General features: G+C 33.6%; 1 long non-coding RNA gene across 1 annotated transcript; it reads left to right on the top strand.

The window, feature by feature from the left end:
- On the top strand, positions 713-3,916 carry LOC108661773. The gene is made up of 2 exons (XR_001927567.1): positions 713-751; positions 3,573-3,916. It is a non-coding gene; the product is annotated as an uncharacterized LOC108661773 (long non-coding RNA).

Raw genomic sequence — 20,940 nt, 5'->3', positions numbered from 1 at the left:
AATAGTGATTTTGAAAAATAGAGTACACGGAGACTGTTAATTGTGGCAATTTGATTGTTTAAATTAACTGGCTTATGATAAATCGAGCATGATTGGCTAGTTGGCAATTGTATTGAAATGCGAATTGTTTGGTTACCTTGAAAAACTACGAATTACAAAATTGCCATATCATGTTATTGAGTTTTATTATATGGTGGATTATATATTAATTAATCACTGCAGTAGGGGGTTTCTGTGGACCAGCCTTTTAGAGGGGCACGGTAAACCCCATTATATTCTTACCTCGAACGGAGAGGCGCGTAGGGTATCTCCTGGGGTAAAGTTTAGGGTTCACTTCACGCTAAACCACCACGTGAGGGGGAACTCAGCCAACGCCAAGGAACGGCTATGTTTTCAAAACAAAAACATGATTTATGTGAAATGTGAATTTTAATAGCCTTGGCGGTCTCGGTAGGATGCCTCGGCCAAGGTGTCCCCGAGAATGGATTTATGGCACAAGCCTAGATTTTTATGAGATTCATAAGCCTTTTTACGTATTTTGAACGAGATGTGTTCTAATTCTATAACCCAGTTTATGATGATTTACTTTATTGTCTCCATGTACTCAACTCTAGATGTTTATGATGATGTTTGTTTACTCATTGAGATTTTATAATCTCACCACCCTCCTTTCCACCCATTTCAGGTTCAGTATAGACTGTAGATAGCTGATCTCATCGAGGACTACAGTGGGATCTGCATTTTCCAAACCGTAGGTTCACAGTCCTCTTTACTTTTGTTTATTCGGGGGCACTCTTGTTATTGTAAATTAAATTAAATATTTTGGCTTACTGTATTTAAGTATGTATAAATTTATTTAGCTTTTACGCTATAAAAATTATTCACGTATAACTCTATAAATATTGTTTTATAAGAAAATAGAATATTTTACTTAATATTTCTTTTATTTTCTTATTATATTCAAATAACCATAATTTCGTTTTAAATGAAGATTTTAGACTTTTAAACTCATTTTGAATATGAATTATGTGTTTTGTACTTGTATATTACGTTTTAGCCAGTTTCGAAATTTTTGAGAAAAATGACCAAAATACCCCTGTGAGACGAAAAATTAATATTTTATTTGTTTAAAGTTGGAAACAGCTTAAAATCTTTTAGAACACGATATTTGACAATGGTTGCTCACAAGGGAACAGAGAAACTGATAGTAAACCCTTGCGGGGTTTCGGGTTGACATTCCAAGCAATAAGTGTCTACCGGGACACCGCGGCGGTTGTCACGGGCTCGAAGGGAGTACCAGGTCGTGACATATCTTATAGCCTATAGTTGGCATAATGGTGCTCCCCTTAAATAGAGTCAATTGAAGACTCATATGTGGAGGGAATATCTAGCCACATGGCAAAAAATTGGACATGTAAAGGCTCAAGTATCTCAGGTTTAGATGATGGCTCAGGTTTAAGGGATGGCTTAGGTTTTCTAAAAAACGTACCCCTTTTTCTAACAACTTTGGTTTTTATTGCCATAGTTTTCCTCCTTTTTCCAGAAGGTTTTTCTTGTGTAGGCTTAGATCGTATGGGTTCTTGAGGAGGGATTTCTGATGGTAATTCAAGTTCCATTTCTTTCCCTTTGTCCTAATTCTTCTCAATTTTAGTATGTGATACCTCAATTTTACATGTGAAAATTTTGAAAGAACTTGAATTTTTTATGATTCTTATGTTGATGACGATTATCAATAAAACTTCCTTGTCATTTGATATAAATCTCTCCATATTATTGTGTTATATTCATAGATCAAAAATGGTTGAAAGAATGGTTTAAAAAGGAAGTCAAATGGATGAATTTTTACAAGTTTGGAATTGAAAGGTCGACCCCTAATGGCAAGGAGTTGACCTTGGGACTGAACTGTGGCATGGAGGGTGATAACTCTACGATATAAAGTTATTTGGTCATAATTTTAGCCATTAAGTTGCTAGGTTCTTGAGTTTTTGCATAGATTTTACGTGTTTTTAGTTATTTATTTAATTATAGTTTATTATGTTGGGTTAATTGAATTTAGATTATTTTAAGCTAAGTTAGATGTTAAATTGCTTAAGAAAAACTGTTATTGATTAAATTATACTTTTGTAGATGTGGTTTAAAGAAGTACTATAAATGGAAGAGGGAAATTGCATTCTAGGTGCATACTTTCATTGCATGTGTTGTGGTATTTTAAGCATATCTCCCACTACAAAAATCCAAATGTTGTAATTCTTAAACCATTGGAAATACAAGATGCAGAGTTACAACTTTCATGTTTACCATTTTGCCCAGTATAGCTTGGAAAAGGTTCAAAAATCATGTGAAAATAGGAATAATGCAGTAGAACATGGAAAATCAAGAGATGCCTTCGAGGCCGCTGCCCCCAACTCCCGAGGCTGCGACCCCCTAATTAAAGGTCACACTTTGGACCTAGGAAACTTAAGGCCGTGGCCCCCATTATAGAGACAAGATTTTGAGAGGATTTTGACTTCTATTTCAACTCGGTTTCAAGGCCTATTAAAGCACTGATTTAGAGCACGATTTAGTAGGAATTAAGCAAGAGATTTCTAAAGAAAAAAAGGCATTAAAGCTAGGATGAAAGAGGGGAATCACAGGAAGAATTGTGGATCGTCAATCTTCAAATCATTAGAGTTTTCCTCTTCTTTCGTTTTCTTTTTACTTTCTTGTTTAGATTTGATGTTTACTCTCTTTTTTTATGATGTTTTTAGACATTATCGTTAACTAAGTTTTTAATCTAGAATCGCAATTGAACCCAATGCGTAGTTTGAGTTTTTAATATTTTTTCTTGCTTATGATTGATAATGTTTGAGTTGTTTATTTCGATTTTGTTCTTAATGCTTCTAATTGAACTAGTCACCAATTAGATTGATTTGAAAACCTAAACAGAACTGGGAGGGGGAGTTTAGTGTAGGTATGGATGAAATAGCATATGATCAATATCAATTACATGAGATGATTGATTTAATTTACAAGTAGGGTAGGAATACACTTACAAGCCATATGCAACCACGATTAGAGTTGGCAGTTAAGGAGTATTTCTTAATTCAATTTTCATAAAACTATAATAAATTGGTTAAGTAGATATTTGTATAAGAACATCGGAAGAGACTTATAAAAGATTTAGAACTCCAGGTTAATAACTCAAACTTATCTTGTAAGTGAAGGAAAAATAAAAGAAATTCAGATGAAACAATGAAGGGATATTGTGGTTCTAGGCTTTTGATTTATTGATTTTAATTAGTTTATTACAAGTTGTGTTTTAGCTTAGTTTAGTTTTAGTTCTTTTAATTTCTTTAATTCGTATGAATAAAATTAAGGTGTGACAAGTTTAGTACTTAATAATTATGAACAAATTCTCTATGGAAATGATACTCTACTTTATCACTATATTGTTTGTTTACGATACATGCACTTACGTGAGAAATCAACAAGTTTTTGGCGACGTTGCAAGGGAATTTGATTTTTATTCTTTTTTGTTAATGTCAATATCAAGCATCCTTAATCTTACTTCAAACTTTTTCTTTACATTTTAGGTACTTTTGGTCATTGTATGCAAACAGCTAGAAATTTGGAAGTTGTTCCTTTTAATCCAGAAATCAAAAAGACTTTCAAAGAATTCAGAGGAAAAATTAACAAGTTTCTACTCAAAGCAAAGCAATGGTTGATCAACAAGGGGAAGAGACCAAGTCTTTAAGGGAATATGCTATCGCACTAGTACAAGGTCTCCACTCTAGTATCCAAGACCTCTTATTCAAGCTAACAACTTTGAAATTAAGCCAGCAATCATTCAAATGATTCAAACTTCTATTCAGTTTTAGGGGTTTGCTTAATGATGATCTTAATGCTCATATTATAAATTTTCTGAAAATTTACATCACATTCAAGGCTAATGGTGTTACTAATGATGCCATAAGATTGAGGCTTTTCCCTTTCTCATTGAAAGATAAAGCAAAAGGCTAGTTAAATTCATTTCACACTAGTTCTATTAGTATTTGGGATGATTTAGCTCAGAAATTCTTAACAATACTCTTTGCACTTGCTATGACTGCAAAGATGCGTAATGACATCACCTCTTTTAAGCAATTTGATTCTAAATCACTGTTTGAGGCTTGGGAGAGGTATAAAGAAAGATACAAGGATTTGTTACCTAAATGGCTGTAAGTTCAGATTTTTGATAATGGTTTGCTAGGACCTATTAGAACCACCATTGATGTTGTAGCTAGAGGTGCACTTATGAGTAAATCCATTGATGAGGCCTATGATTTGCTTGAGGAGATGGCTTCCAATAATTACTAGTGGCCATCTGAAAGATTGGGTGCCAAAAAAGTTACTAGTATTCATGAGCTTGATGCAATTAATGCCTTGACTTCACAATCAGCTACTCTCACCAAAAAAAAATTGATACATTAGGTGTCAATGTTATTAAGAGTCTTTTTTCAACATGTGAGTTATGTGGAGATAGGCATCCTAGTGATCAATGTCCTATTACTACTAAATCTACACAGTTTGTTGGAAATTTTAATATGTAGCAAAATAATCCATATTCCAACACTTATAATCTTAGTTGGAGTTATCATCCTAATTTTTCTTGGAACAACAAACAATCATCTTCATTAGCTCCTAAGCTAAATTTTCCTTTGGGGTTTCAACCACAAGATAAAGCTCCTATGCCAAAGAAAAAGCTTTTAATGGATGAGATGTTCATGACATTCATGACAAAGAATGATGTCTTCATGGCAAAGACTAATGCCTACATTACAAAAAATGATGCCATCATTCAAAGTCAAGCAACATTAATTAGAAATCTTGAGACACAAATGGGCTAACTTGCTAATGCTCTCAATAGTAGACCTCAAGGTATGTTACATAATGACATTGAACCCAATCCAAAAAAAATAGGTAAAAAGCATTGCAATGCAATCACATTAAGAAGTGGAAAAGAGGTAAGTAGTAGTGATTTTAAATCCAAAAATTTGGATAAGTTTTTCTGGAAAAGAAATGGAACTCAATGTTGTAAAAGATGCTAAAAGAAATGTCATGGTTGAAAATTCTAGTGCAAAACTAAGTGCAGAAAATTCACAATTAAAACCTGTACCCACACCCACACCACCTTTTCCTTATCATTTTCATAAACAAAAACCTGACAAACAATTCCAAAGATTTCTTAATGTATTGAAAAAGTTGCGCATTAATATTCCTTTTGTTGAAGCTTTGGAACAAATGCCAAGTTATGTTAAATTATTGGAAGACATTCTTACCAAAAAGAGGAAATTTGAAGACTTTGAGACAATTGTACTTATTGAGGAGTGTAGCGCCATACTTCAAAATAAGCTTCCACCAGAGCTTAAGGATCCAGGAGTTTTTCTTTTCCTTGCACTAATAGTAGTTTTAAAGTTTCTAAAGCTTTATGTGATTGGGTGCTAGTGTTTCAATAATGCCTTTGTCTATTGCTAGGAAACTTGGACTTAATGAAATATAACCTACTACAATTTCTTGGCAATTAGCAAACAAAATAATCAGGTGTCCTGTTGGGATTATAGAAGATGTCTTGGTTAAAGTTAGGAAGTTGTACATTCCAATGGACTTCGTTGTGCATGAGATGGAAGATGATGTTGCAATTTTAATACAGTCCCTTAAAACGAATCAAGTTATGGGACGGTGTGTGGAAAGGTTTGGTTTAGTTTGAAGTACGCTAGGTACTTAGGTAGAAGGTTTCTTTTTTCGACCTATGTTTGTAGTGCTGGCTCATTAAAGAGAACCTGCAGATCTTTCAACGACCAAACCTTGAATAGATCTCCTGAGTTTTAAGTACTCAAAAACTTGAATAGATTCTAGACAACCTCTTTTATTAACTTCACTCCTTTTTAACTACAGCTTGGTGGAATAACCACCCTTAAAGCAAGAAAGTGGAAAGGTGGAGACACAACCTTCAATAACATGAAATAGAAAACTACCACTAACAATAAAATAGGGTGGAGACACAACCTCCAACAACATGAAATGGAAAACTACCACTAACAATAAAATAGGAACCACAATGAAACTATGAACACCATACTGCCAGCAACCAACAGCAACCAATCAAATATGTTGATTTAGTTTATACTTCCCATGTGTGAATCGCTTGTAAACTAAAAGATTATCTGATGTGCTAACATTACTCTCTTCCTTCAAGTCGCGCTTGTCCTCAGCCTTGAAGTGTGGGAAGTACTCTTTCATAGATGAAATAGCCTCCCAAGATGCCTCTGCTGGAGAAGTGTCTTGCTAGTGAATCAAGACCTCTTAAATGTATCGATTGACTCGACGGTCAAGAACAGCCAAAAGTAGTGGCATGGGTTCTACTGGAAGACCCATAAGGAGTGTAGTGGACACTGTATTGTCCCCCTCATGAAAAACTTTTAGACAAGAGATATGGAATAAAAGATGAAGCTTAGTACCTTGAGGGAACTCCAACTTATAAGCCATAGGTTTAAGACAGTGCAAAATTGTCAAAGGACCATAGAACCTTGGCAACAGTTTTTGGTAACGACGATTAGCCAAGGAGAGCTGTCGATATGGCTGTAATCGTAAAAGAACCTTGTCCCCTACTTGAAATTCAATATTACAGTGCTTAGAATCATAAATGGTTTTCATCTTATGTTGGGCATGCAACAAATTCTGCCTTAATGATTTAAGGATCATATCTCGAGATTATAAGGCCTAATCCACAACATCCAATTTGGAAATTCCAAGACAATAGGATAGTAGGTGCGGCGGTGGTCGCCCATACACAGCTTCAAAAGGTGTGGTTTGTAGCGAAGAATGAAAACTAGTATTATATGAATACTCAGCCCAAGACAACCAATCCATCCATTTGGTAGGATAAGCACTGGTAAAACATCTTAAGTACATCTCCACAGTTCGATTGACAACTTCTATTTCGCTGTCTAATTAGGGGTGGTAAGCAGAACTGATATAAAGCTTGGTTCCGCTAAGACGAAAAAGTTCCTTCCAAAACGCACTTGTAAAGGTGACATCTCTGTCACTCACCATTGTTTCAGGTAACCCATGTACTTTGAAAATATTGTCAAAGAAAAGTCTTGAAATACTAACAGCTGAATATGGGTAAGCAGCTGGCAATAAATGACAATATTTAGAGAAACGATCCACAACCGCCAAAATGACATTTTTACCATGTGAATTAGGCAAGCTTTCCACAAAGTCCAATGAAATGTCAGGCCATACATGCTTAGGCATTGGTAACAGCTGAAGAAGACTAGCAGGTTGCAAAGTTTCTATTTTGTGACAAAGGCAAATACTGCAAGCACGGACAAAGTCACAGATATAGTGTTTCATGTTGTTCTAGTGAAAATCTTTGGCAATGCAGAAGAAAGTTTTTTGATACCCTTCATGCCCTTGGTTGTGTAAAGAGGTCATGACTGTCTGGATGGAAGGAGAATTAGGGGCTAAATAAACCCGATGTTTATAAAATAGTAGCCCTTGTTTGAAGCTCCACAGTTTAGCAGTAGTACCGTCTTGGACACTAGAGATTAAACTTTGGACTTCAGGTGAATTTTGTTGTTCATGACAAATTTCATCAAATAGGCTCAATTGTGCAATGGATATGGCAAGAAGGACAGCCCCATCGGAATCTCTCCGAGATAGAGCATCGGCTACAGAGTTGTATCGACCAGCCTTGTATTCTACTAAAAATGAATAGCCCAAGATTTTTTCCAACCAGTGTTGCTATGGTGGTGTCAATAGTTTTTGCTCCAATAAGAACTTGAAACTATAGTGATCGGTGTGAACTATGAAGTGTTTTCCCCATAAATAAGAGCGCCAGTATTTGATGGCCTTAACAAGACCAATGAGCTCCTTTCATAAGCTGGTAAATACCGATGTCACATTGCCATGGCCCTACTAAAGAATGCGATTGGTTTATTATTCTGCAATAAACTCGCACCAATTCTAGTGTAAGAAGCATCACACTCAATAGTAAATGGTTGAGAAAAATCAGGATGTGCTAACACAAGCGTGGTGGTCATGGCAGCGACTGTCGCAATAGGCTCTGATACCACTATCGCAGCGACCTCTCCGCAGTCGCTGCCGGCATCCAAGATTTCAAAAAAAGACCCGTCAAGTCTCGAACAAACCTGTCTAGAATTTGCTCATTAATCCACTACATTCAATCACCATATAATATTGATACTTTCATATACTAAATTGAACCATAAATATAAAAATCAATACAAAGTTTTGCCTTTTATTCGTAAGTATATGCATTAAAATTTATAATCTCCAAATTAATACTTATATAAAAATTTAGAATTCGTTTATAACTTAATAAATAAAATGTACGACTTGACCTCTAACAGCAGAGCGACTCGAAATAAATTGCTAGGAGATGCCTTTACCTATTCACGGTGGACCGAACGCGTCATTGACTCCACGCTAGGCTGATCCCTATCTGCAAAAGGGGAAATAAAAGGGTGTGAGTCTTATAAACTCAGTGATAATCATCAACTTAGCGAGTAGGGCGTAGATGGGAAACAAGCAAACGGTAGATCAGTTGAATATAAAAATGCAAGATTATCAAAGCAACTCGTTTCAAACGAGGGTTTGTGCCTTATATAAAAATCGAGAATTTCTTATAAAGTATAAATAATCGAGGTAATAAAATTTTTCACATCAAAATATATTAATAAACATTTTCAAATCAAATCAATAAAATTTAGCAAGCTCCACGCGAAACCAAATAATATTTAAAATCATGCCCAAATCAAAACTCGCCCCATATGCGAGGAATTACAGATCCATTTCACAGATAAACAAATAGGGGAGCTACGAAAACAGTTTAATTCCACTTTCACCATGCAGAGAAATATAATTCATAATATTAAAACTTATTTCAACTCATATAAAACCATTACATTTTTGTCAAAAATAAGCAACATGGCTTATGACTTTCTTAAAAACTTAGCTTGTGCCAAAATCATTTTCATACTCGGTTGTCAGGGATACCTTGGCTTGGGGCTATCCCAACCGAATCCGCCAAGGCTGTTAAAAAGTCATGTACGCATAAATCATATTTTTATTTTGAAAACATAGTCGTTCCTTGGCGTTGGCTGAGTTCACCCTCACGTGGTGGTTTGGCGTGAAGTGAACTCTAAAGTTTTAACCTCAGGAGTTATCCAACCGCGCCTCTCATACTGACGTATGAATATAATAGGGTTACCGTGCCCCTCTAATAGGCTAGTCCACGGAACCCGTCCACTGCAGCGACTAATCAATAACCTACCAATTCAATAAAATTCAACAGCATGACATGGCAATTGTTTTATTTTACAACCTCTCAAGGAAAATCAACAGTACATACTTTTTCAGCACATTTACCAAATCAACCATTCATGCCAATATTATCATAACCTATTCAATTCAAAATATAATTTATAACACAATAAGTAGCAGTCTCCAATTACTCTTGAATTTCTTTGTTAAAATGAAATCACCTTTTAAAAGAATTTAAATTTGATCTTCAAGGGGATATTTTAAATCTTTCTCAAAATATCAGTCCCCACATCACGTTAAAACTTTCTTTTCGTAAAATGTTCATTGTAAATATTTGCATGATATTTTGTATCAAAATAACATGGTGAATATGTAATAAATTTCATGAATGCACACCACACAAACAATAAGGCACAATTTCCTTTGATGTAAATCTTTTCGAAAAGCTTGTTTCCCGGTTTAAAACAATTTACGTCTAATATACATATATATTTCAAATGATTTCTAAAAATAAATTACACTCGCAATTTCTTAAAATTCTATCAACGCATGTTTTCCATAAATTTGGCACTTCACGTAAAATATACGTACATGTATATATATATGAAATTTTTAAAATTGACACCCCCTACTCACCTCATAATAGTGGGATATTACTTCACTATTGATTCGTACGCGTATATAATTATTCCTATTTGTCGGTCACATACTTCGTTCGGCACGCCTCCACGACAAACTTTTCTAGCAACAATTTAAACTCAGTATACTTAATCACACATTTGTATGGGTAGCAACTTAATTAAAAATTTCTTAAGCAACTTGCATATTTTTCATCCAAAATATGCACAATATTAAACTACCCTTAAACCTTAAAATATAACATTAACTTACCATTGGGCTTTCTCCATGGGCTTCTCCATTTTTTCTATTTGGGTTAAGCCCATTTTTTTTTATTTCCTATTGGGCCATGCCCACTTATTTTCTATTTATTTTCTTTTCTTTTTCTCTCTTTCACGTTTCTTTTTTTTTTCTTTCCAGCCCGTCGCTCCCTTCACCACCGTGGCTTCCTCTCTTCCTTTCCTCTCAAAATCGGTCACCAAAAGCCTCGTTTTTTCACCTTTTTTGTTGCCATTTTCTGCTATAATATTAGCAGATTTCCAACAACAAAACTTCTCAATTTTGGCAGCACAAAGTTGTCCAATTTTCTTATACAAACTACCAGCAAACAGTTCAAATTTTTTTTTTCACAAATTGGTAGCAAACAGGTCAAATTTTCAGCAGCCAAAGTTGTCCTTCAATGGTAGTAAAAATCTCCAAAAATTTCCAGCAACATAACCTCAAAATTCAGCAGCAAAAGCTTTAAATTTCCAGCACCAAAATCCCTCCAAAAAGCACTAAATTTTCTCTGTCAAAGTGTAGCAAAAATCAGCTTTTTACCTCACAAATTTTCAGCTTTCTTCTTCCTCCAAAAATTACGGCAAAAGCTTTCTTTTTCCTTCCTCTCCCACGGTTCTTCTTTCCTTTCTTTTTCTCGGCTTTTGGTTCTTTCCTTTATTTTTCTTCTCCTACTCTCAACCGACTTCCTCTCTTTTGTCTCTTTTATCTTTTTTTCATTTCTTTCATCTCACATGGCTAGCCCCACCATCATTTCTACATTCTTCTCTTTTGTTTTTTTTGCTTTTTTTTTTTGTCTTTCTTCCTTTCTTTCTTTTATTCTTGTGGCCGGCCCCCCATTCCATCTTTATTCCTTTCTTTTGTTTTTGTCCTCATTCCATTCTTGACTCATGTGGCCACTCATGTACATATAAAAATATTGTTTGACTTTTCAACATCTTTTCTTTATTATTTTATCATCCATTTTATTTTCATTTTATTTAACATGCCTCCCTCAAATTTTCATATTTTAAAATTAATTCTTTTGACATGTGTAAAAATTCTAATTTACTTCTATCTTCCTTTTCTTACACGAGTAGAATCAAAATATCGAGATCGCATTTCAACACGGTGTCACCATAATATTTAAATATTTACTTACCCGCGTTAGCCCGATTTAATAAAATCACGCTAACACAATTATCATCATTTTCCTTCAAAATTCTTCTTTACTTCTTCGTTGTCAAGCCCGACCTTATAAAATACTTGTCATGACATACATGTGATGGATAACATGTTTGCATGCTAAGAGTGTCTCGAAAAATTTACAAAAGTCGGTATTGTACCTAGAGGTACAACAAAGNAAATTAGTCATATCCCATTTTTCATGACTGATTCAGACAACATGTAAAATATTAATATTTTAATATTATTTTATTGAATAAAATATTATTTTATTTCAAAAATTTTCACTTGCCTTCTTTGATCCTGAAACACATCATTACATCTCGATTTACTTCCGAATCATCCTTTAGCTTATTAATTCCTCTCCAACGAAAATATTATTATTTAATTGTTGTTCCTGCACGCACAAAGCATTTTATTCTAAAACGTTCCTTTCATCCTTTGCCGCTCTTTAGCATGCCAATTCACATCAAACGATCATTCGTTTGATCAATAAGGTCTTATTTGTGTCCAACGAGGGTGCGGGGTATTACATGATGTTTGCTAGGTACTTGGGTAGAAGGTTTCTTTTTTCAACCTATGTTTGTAGTGTTGGCTCGTTAGAGAGAACCTGTAGATCTCTTGAGTTTTAAGTACTCAAAAACTTGAATAGATTCTGGACAACCTCTTTTATTAACTTCACTCCTTTTTAACTACAGCTTGGTGGAATAACCACCCTTAAAGCAGGAAAGTGGAAAAGTGGAGACACAACCTTCAATAACATGAAATAGAAAACTACCACTAACAATAAAATAGGGTGGAGACACAACCTCGAACAACATGAAATGGAAAACTACCACTAACAATAAAATATGAACCACAATGAAACTGTTAACAATAAACTACTAGCAACCAATCAGATATGTTGATTTAGTTTATACTTCCGATGTGTGAATCGCTTGTAAACTAAGGGATTATCTGATGTGCTAACAAATTCCTTTTAGTTTGGGACGACAATTCTTGGCTACAGCAAGGGCAATCATAGATGGGAAGAATGGCAAAACAACTTTCAAAGTTGGACAAGAGGAAGTAGTGTTTAATTTGTTCAATGCAACTAAGCATCCCTATACACATAGTTGCTATAAAGTGGATTCAATTGATAAGTTGGCTAAAAAGGAATTTCATAAGGATTATCCTCCAATTATAATTACAACAAATTTTAAGGTTGGACAACAAGTTTTGTTACTTTCCAATCCATGCTTCAAGCTTTTTCCACGGAAACGCAAATCAAAATGGTTGGGTCTTTTTAAAGTGGTTAAGGTCTATTCTTGTGGTATCATAGAAATCGCTAGTGAGGTTGCTAGAACATTCATGGCTAATGGAATAAGCCTCAAGCCTTATTATGGTGGTGAAAAAGTGCAGAAAGGGGTACCATAGTTAAGCTAGTGATTATAAAGAAGTGCTTCTTGAGAGGCAACCCAAGCTTTCGAAACTCATATTTTCTCTTTTCAGTTATTTTTATTTTATTTATTTATATTTCTATATTAATCTTTATTTATTTTCTTTTTGTAGTAAAAAAAAAAATTTACCTCCCATAGGTATTGGTGATAATGAGGAAGATCAAGAGGAAGACTGAAGCTTCTCAAGAATCATCTACCTACTAAAGGAGTATTCCTTCACCTTTTCTTTATTTTTCTAACATTGAGGACAATGTTTGATCTAAGTTTTGGGGGAGCAAATAGTTTTCTGATGGTGGATATTTTATAGAAATTTAGGATTTAATTTTATTTGCAAGTTTATTTAACTTTTAAGTTAATTAGGATAGTTTGTCATTTACTTTTCATTATGATTGTTTGAAAATTTTAGGATTTAGAATAATGAATGTCAAATTTTTCATTGATTTCCTTATCCAATGATGAAAATTTAGTTGTCTTGTATCTTTAGCTCTTGGAAAATATGGATATTGTTTGGTTCATGCTAAATTCTTTTGTTTAGTATCATTGTTAGGATGTGATTTCCACATATATTGAGCACTATATCTTTTGCTTTGAATTATTGTGCATATCTAAAGAAGAATTATATTTATGTGAATTTTAGATTATGTCAAGAATTTTAGAATTTACTTGATTCTCTTTTAAGGCGAAATCCTAGGCAATACTTATTTAAGAAGATGATTTATGCCATATTTGGACCGTTTGAGCCTTTTAAACTAACCGTGTTAAATTTTGCTTCCAGTAAACCCTTTTAAGCCTATTTTTCCCTTTTCCTTGTTAAACCACATAATAATGGAACCTAGCCTTAAGATAAAATTCTCAATTTTACAACCTTCACTCCTAAGCATCTGTATTGTTTTAGGAAGTGTATTGAGCTAGTTGATGAGAAGGTAGAAAAAGGTGAAATTGTTGAAAAATTCAAAAATTCAAAAATTAGTGATAAAAATCACCCATCTACTTACAATACAAAGAAATAAGTTCTGAGGTGTGAAATTTGATGAAAAAGAAAGAAACAAAAAAGAGAAAATAAAATGTTGAACAAAAAAAAAGTTCAAAGTGGAAAAAGAGGTGTATGTGGAGAACGAGGAAAAAAGCTTAATATAGGTCACGCAATGACTAAAATCCAATCACGCAATGCCTTATCAAGCAGTCATGCAATGCCTAAAAACCAGTCATACAATGTCCTATCAATCAGTCACGCAATGCTTATCATCCAATCACGCAATGCCTAAAAATCAATCACGTAATGCCCTATCAAGCAATCATGCAATAACAAAAAATCAATCACGTAATGTTGTATCAAACAATCACATAATGCCTAAAAACCAATGACGCAATGCCCTGCAAACTAGTCATGTAACTAGTCACGTAATGACTAAAAACCAGTCACACAATGTCTATCAACCAATCATGTGATACCTAAAAACTACTCATGCAATGCTCTAAAAACTAGTCACATAATATCTAAAAATTGATCACCCAATGCCTACATGCCAATCAGGCAATGCTCTAAAAACCAACTACGCAATTCCCTATCAACCAGTCACGTAATACCTAAAAACTAATCATGCAATCCCCTATCAACCAGTCGTGCAATGCCTAAAATGCTTAAACCCAATGCCTAAAACTACTCACGCATGCCCTATCAACCAATCACACATGCCCTATCAACGTTCAACCCAAAAACCACTAAAACTATCAAATTCCATGTAACAAAATCAACAACTTCAAATAACACATATTATTCCATTTAACAATATAATCAACGAATATACCTACCTGTTAAGGAAGGCTCAAAATGCTCAAAGGTTTTTCTTCGTGGATCAAAAACTACTCCAAAATGCTCAACATGCTCAAAGGTTTTTCTTCCTGATGAGGAATGCTCTAGCAAAAAATGCTCTAAAGATGAATGCTCTGTCAAGGAAAGCTAAGTAATTGCAATGATAAAAAACTAACCCAAATATATGGGTCAGTTTCATTAAAGGTAATTTTATCCAAAATTAATTTCTCTTGGCTAAAAATAGTTAAAATTATAGGGCAGGCTATTTTCAAAAACACCTTATGCATGAGGGATATCTTTGAAAAGAACACTTAAGTTTATACTCTATTTTATTGTTTCATTCTTTCATATATGAACTAATTTACTAAAAAAGAAGATTTTTTACTAAATAACCAATTCACCCCCCTCTTGGTAGTTTTACTTTAAGCTTATCTTTTTAATAGAAGTATTAAATTAACAAAATCAAATTGACTTGTTAAATATAACTTAAATATTGTTTACACCAATTACGAAATGATGCATCACAGACTTTTTCCAATTCCTTATCGAAAATACTGTACTATTCTCTTTTAACCATATCGTCAAACATCTTGGAGATAATAGGAACATAAATCACGAATTAATACCATTCTCAATTCACAATTTTCTAAATTAATGGTTAATCTTATACTTACTCAATGTACGATAATATCTCCTCACAGTTCATTAATACATGTAGTTCGGCAACATAGAACTCATCCCTTTCTAAGTATTGACACTTTTCGAATTGACCTAAACGTTGACTGGGATAAGTGAAAATCGACAGACAACTAGCTTCATCAACATCTCCACCATCATCATTCCTTGGGACCTGGTTCATTCTTATTGGGATTGTACGTTCAAAGTACATTTAACCAAATGATGATATTTCATCGATGATATATGCTTAACAAATGTATCCTTTCACGGATGCTTAATTTTTCACCTTTTTTTTCGATAATGTAAGTATCTAAAGATCAGCATTCCATGTCATATTCTAATTGTCAAATTAATAAAAATTAATAATTACATGTGGCTCACAATACCTCTCAAACGGATACATCCATTGATAATGGACCAATCCTCCAACCGTAAAACATTGCATCAACAATTCCATCGATATTTCAACAAAATTACCAACCAAACATTCCGTCAATAATGTGGTCAGTAAAATCCGTCAGGGAAGACATTACTGATAGAAATATTTTGAAGGTAAATTTCACATCATATCTTTGCGTTGCATGCCTTTGTTTTGCCAATGGAATTCATTCCATCAATATGTTTTGTCGGTAGTTACTGACAGAACTTCCTAACAAAATTTTTTCTATCAATAAAACTCTTTTTTTTTTTTGTAGTGAATGAACAAGTTCACTAAAAATAACATATGTTTTGTCGGTAGTGAGTTTCCTTTGGTATTTCACTTAAGTGCCATGAAAACTTATAGTCATATGACAATTGTGTAAGTGATCAATATGCTTGAGATAATCAAGGTATCTTGTATATGGACTATTATACTTTGATTTTGTCTTATGCAATCCTAACCAAAGATGTACAATGGGATGGATGGGTTTAGCATGAAGCATATGCATATAAAAGAATGTCTAATAAAGGATTCATCACCCTAGCTGATTCTAAAGGGAATATCCTATTGCTTCTTGACATGAAATGACGTAATAAAACCCTTTTCCAAGATAGAATAAATATTTAGAAAGGAGTTTTTGAATTTCATTAAAACAGTCTATGACTAATTTCAAGAGTTAACATTGTTAGGGCATCGATAGAGTTGACATTGTTCCATGTTTTATGTTTAATTAGGATACTAGTTGATGAAAGGATTAGATTACATAGCAAGACTAAGCACTAAAAGGTTGAGCCGAACCACTTAATTTGAATCTTCTTAACATTTGAAGGGTCATGTCACATTACTAGAAGTCAATCTTGATCTATAAATGTGAATTGATCAATTCGGAATTGATGATGAATGTAAAGGGTTTGATTCATCTAATCTTATTTGGCATAGAATTAAAATTCGTATTTATTACAAATATGCTAAAAACCTAATGCATCACACACATTAATAGTGACTATGTGGGAAATTAAAATGAGAACTTAAGTTGGACTTAATTATAAAGAAGTTTGGAATGTCAAAGATTTAATTGAAGCAATTCAATTAAATTAGAACAATTTTATAAATAGCTTAAAGGTTATGCAGATCCTACTAGTGTTAGGATTAATGTAATTGCCTATAAATAAAAGTCTTTAAGCTGACCTTGAACACAACAAGTGCACAAACACTTTCAACATTCTTGAGAAGAAACTTGAGAGCCCCCTAGCTAACATCATGCAATTGGTCTAGACTCTTCCCTCTCTCCCTTAGAGATTTTCCCACTTGTTGCTTACATTAATTATTATGGGAAGTTAAACATTTGGATAGCTTGTGCTTTGTGACACCCTTTGCTTCTTGGTGCTTGAAGGTTTTGAAAATCAGGCTTTTGATCCTTGAGATTTTGACATCCAAAGTTTGAAGGTTAAATGATCTTTTTAATTCTAGTTAGACATATCTATGCTAAACAAATCAAAATTTGATCTTGTTGAGGGGAAAATTTTATATTTTGTTGCTTTATGTTCTTGATGTTTGCATGATTATCTGATAGTGGTTGTAGAGCCTTCTTTGGGATTTTTTAATATATTTCATGTTTAATTGTTATTGTTATGTGTTGTTTATATGTTGATTTAGTTCAAAGTTATGTGAGAATTTTTTCAAAAATTGTTTTGAAATAAGTTTCCAAAATTTAAATTGCATGCTACCAAGACTTAATTCAATTTTCTTTCGTGTGTCATAATAGATGCCAAGTTGTGCATAAGATGCAAAAGCTTTGACAGACATCAACAAAGGGAAAAATATTATATTAGTTGTCACTTGATCATGTCATATGTCACGTGGATAAAAAATGTCAATTTGTATTAAATTTATTAATGATTAATTTTACATTAAAATTTTATTAAAAAGATAAGTTTAAAGTAAAGTAATCAAAAGGGGTGAATTGATTGAACATATTTAGTTCAATCAATTCTGTCATTTTAAAACAAGATAAAGCCAACAAAATTAAAAATTTACATGGATCTAATAAAAAATATAATTTTTTAGTACAAATAAATAAATAAGGATTTTTTTTAATATAATAAAAGTTTAGGTCACAGAGTTTTTTGTTATTTAAGTCTATTTTAATTTCATGGGTCAAGTGGTGCTGAACTCTTATTAAGGTTTATTTGATTTATATTTTTATTACTGATTATATATTTGTTATAAAAATAAATAAAAGCAAAAAATAAAAATAAAAAATGAATTGAAAACAAAATGCATAATAAAAATATCAATTAAGAAGATTCTGGCAGAAAAGAACGTTCATGGGTTGATTCTAGCCTAAATCCACTTAGTCGCCTCTTTCGCGACCGTGCCACCGCGTGTGGCGCCGTATCCCAACCGTGTCCATTTTGACTCAGATAAGCCAGCGGCTTAGCTATGGAAGTTAAAAGCAGTCGAAACGTCTCAAACACTCCTCTCCTCGCTTCACCAAAGTCTAATTTGAATTTCTTCTCAATTGAATCATAATAGTAGTAATATCTGAAAATTTAAGTGAAAAAAAGATGAAATTGACAAGAGGATGAGCTAGTTTGCATGGAAGTTGATCTGTTAGGAACAGAGTTGAAGGCTTGAACCTGTAATTGAACTGTTAAAACAAGGAGCTGTTGGTGTTATTCCTACTGATACCGTGTAACAACTGAGAAGCTCTCTCCTTGTTTAAATAAACAAATGAGGAATTTTTGAGAAATAACCTTCCTGATAAGCCCAATTCAAAAATATCATTTTTTATAATTTTAACTATTTTTGGTCAATTTTTGGCATGACTTGACAATAATACCCTTTAAACAATTTCAAACAAATTAAAATGGTTTCAGTTTTCTCTTTCCCGCCATCCAGATAAAAATTTCAAAATTAAATCTCAATTTCTCTCTCTACTCCAATATGTCTATCTCGCCATCCAATTCGCAAAGATGGCATCAAGCTCTTTCTCATTTTGTTTTATTTTTTTGGATGGTGGATCTTGAGGTTCTTAAGGGTGATGAACAACAATTTTGCTCTTTGCAGGCAGCGATTTTACTCAGGGAAAAAGAACAGCTAAAGTATATTTGATGTGTTTTATGGTGGTTCACAATTTTGTTGTGTCTAGGATTGGAATGATTGTTAAGCATGTTTGCTAGGGATTTTGATTTTTTTTTATGGGATTTTGAGTTGAAATTGTTTAGGGAATATTTTGTAAAGAGGGTATTTTTTTTTTTTTTGTATAAGGGGAGTGAGCAAGGCCTCCCGATAGGGATGTATTTTCTCTTGCTTTGGAGGGTTATGGAGTTTTGTAACCTATCTTTTATGAAATGGACAATTTCATGGCTTAGCAAAAAAAAAAGTATGTGTTTTAGATTCTTGAGTTTATTAGTTTATTCATAGAACCCTAAAATTGAGTTTACTGATTTTTAGATATTGCGTGACTTAATCATCGTGTGACTAGTTTTTAGTCATTACGTGATTGATTTTAGGCAGTACGTGACTAGATTTTAGACATTACGTGACTGATTTTTAAGTAATACCTAAGTCACACAATGCCTTACTAACTAGTCACGCAATGCCTTACTAACAAGTCACGCAATGCCTATCAACTAGTCATGCAATGCCTTATAAGAAACTAGTCACGCAATGTCTTATCATAAACTAGTCACGCAATGCTTTATCAAAAACTAGTCACGCAATGCCCAAAGTTAGTCACGCAATGCCTATCAACTAGTCACGCAATGCCTTATCAGAAACTAGTCACGCAATGCCTTATCAAAAACTAGTCACGCAATGCCCAAAGTCAGTCACGCAATGCCTTATTAGAAACTAGTCATGCAATGCCTTATCAAAAATTAGTCATGCAATGCCCAAAGTCAATCATGTAATGCCTAAAAACTAGTCACATAATTCTCAAAAATCACCAAAACTACTGAATTCCATTTAACAAGATCAACAACTTCAAACGATACACCATATTCCATTTAACAACATAATTAATGAATATGAATGCTCAAAATGTTCAAAATTTTTTCTTCATATATCAAAAATCACTCTAAAATGCTTAAAAATGCTCAAAACACTCACAAGTTTTCTTCGTGTATCAAAAACTACTCCAAAATGCTCAAAATGCTTAAACGTTTTTCTTTCTAATAAGGAACACTCCAGAGATGAATAGTCTGGTGAGGAAAGCTCAAAAAATATGAGTCAATTTGAAGCATAAACCTAAACATACTTGACCCGTTAATAGGTTTCGGGTTGAGACGCGGAGTCAAATAAATTGATCGATTTCATTAAGGATAATTTTATCTAAATTTTAATTCTCTTGGCTAAAAATAATTAAAATTATGAGGAGGTCTATTGTCAAAAACACGATATGCATAAGACCCATTTAAAAAAAGAACCCTAAATAAATATTAGAAGAAAGACAATGTTAGAAGTTTCAAACTTCACTTGTTTATTAATGTGGTCTGCATGCAAAAATTAGTTATGACACTTACAACAACCACACACTGCTGCTCAATTATGGGCTTTATGCCCACCACCAATTTCCTTTGCTGGTTACGATTTTGCGCAAAGAGCAGATCAGTACAAAAACAGTTGTTTGTGCTTACCGAATTATACTTATAATATCTGGAAACTTTAGTCTTCAGCTAACTTTATTGATAGTGGTTTTGTGGGGGGTGTTGTAGTGACAAAAACAACCACAGACTACCTTGGCTTCAGCCTTTAATAATTAGTCCTAGTAGTTTCCCTGTAACAGAGCAGGGCAGAGGGTCAAGAGAGCTGGCCCAGTTGTTATCAAATTATTATTCGTAGGGTGAATGGTTTTGCTTAATCCAGTTGTGTTGGTCGTTCGACACACGCGGCAAGTTCGTAAGCCAGAAAGCCATCGAGCAGGTCCTGTGGCTTTGGGAAATCTAATTCCTGACAGTCAAAAGAGTACCAGATGCCCATAATGTTTTGGTTTCAACTGCACAGAATGATGTGAAATTACCATGATTCTTGTTGCCTATCAAAAACTTAACCCCTAAGTCTTCATTTCCATACTATACCAAAAAATGAAAAAGAAAAATTCTCAGGAATCCTGCTACAAAAAGGAACAAGCTGCTAGCAGCAAAAACATCTCCCAAACCAGCGACAAATTATAACATGATAATAGTTTGCAATGTTGATCATATCCTATGGCAAGATTTTAG

This window comes from Theobroma cacao, chromosome 4, assembly GCF_000208745.1.
Source record: "Theobroma cacao cultivar B97-61/B2 chromosome 4, Criollo_cocoa_genome_V2, whole genome shotgun sequence".
Lineage (NCBI taxonomy): Eukaryota > Viridiplantae > Streptophyta > Magnoliopsida > Malvales > Malvaceae > Theobroma > Theobroma cacao.
The sequence above is the reverse complement of the archived record's forward strand: the minus strand, read 5'-3'. Positions and strand labels throughout refer to the sequence as shown.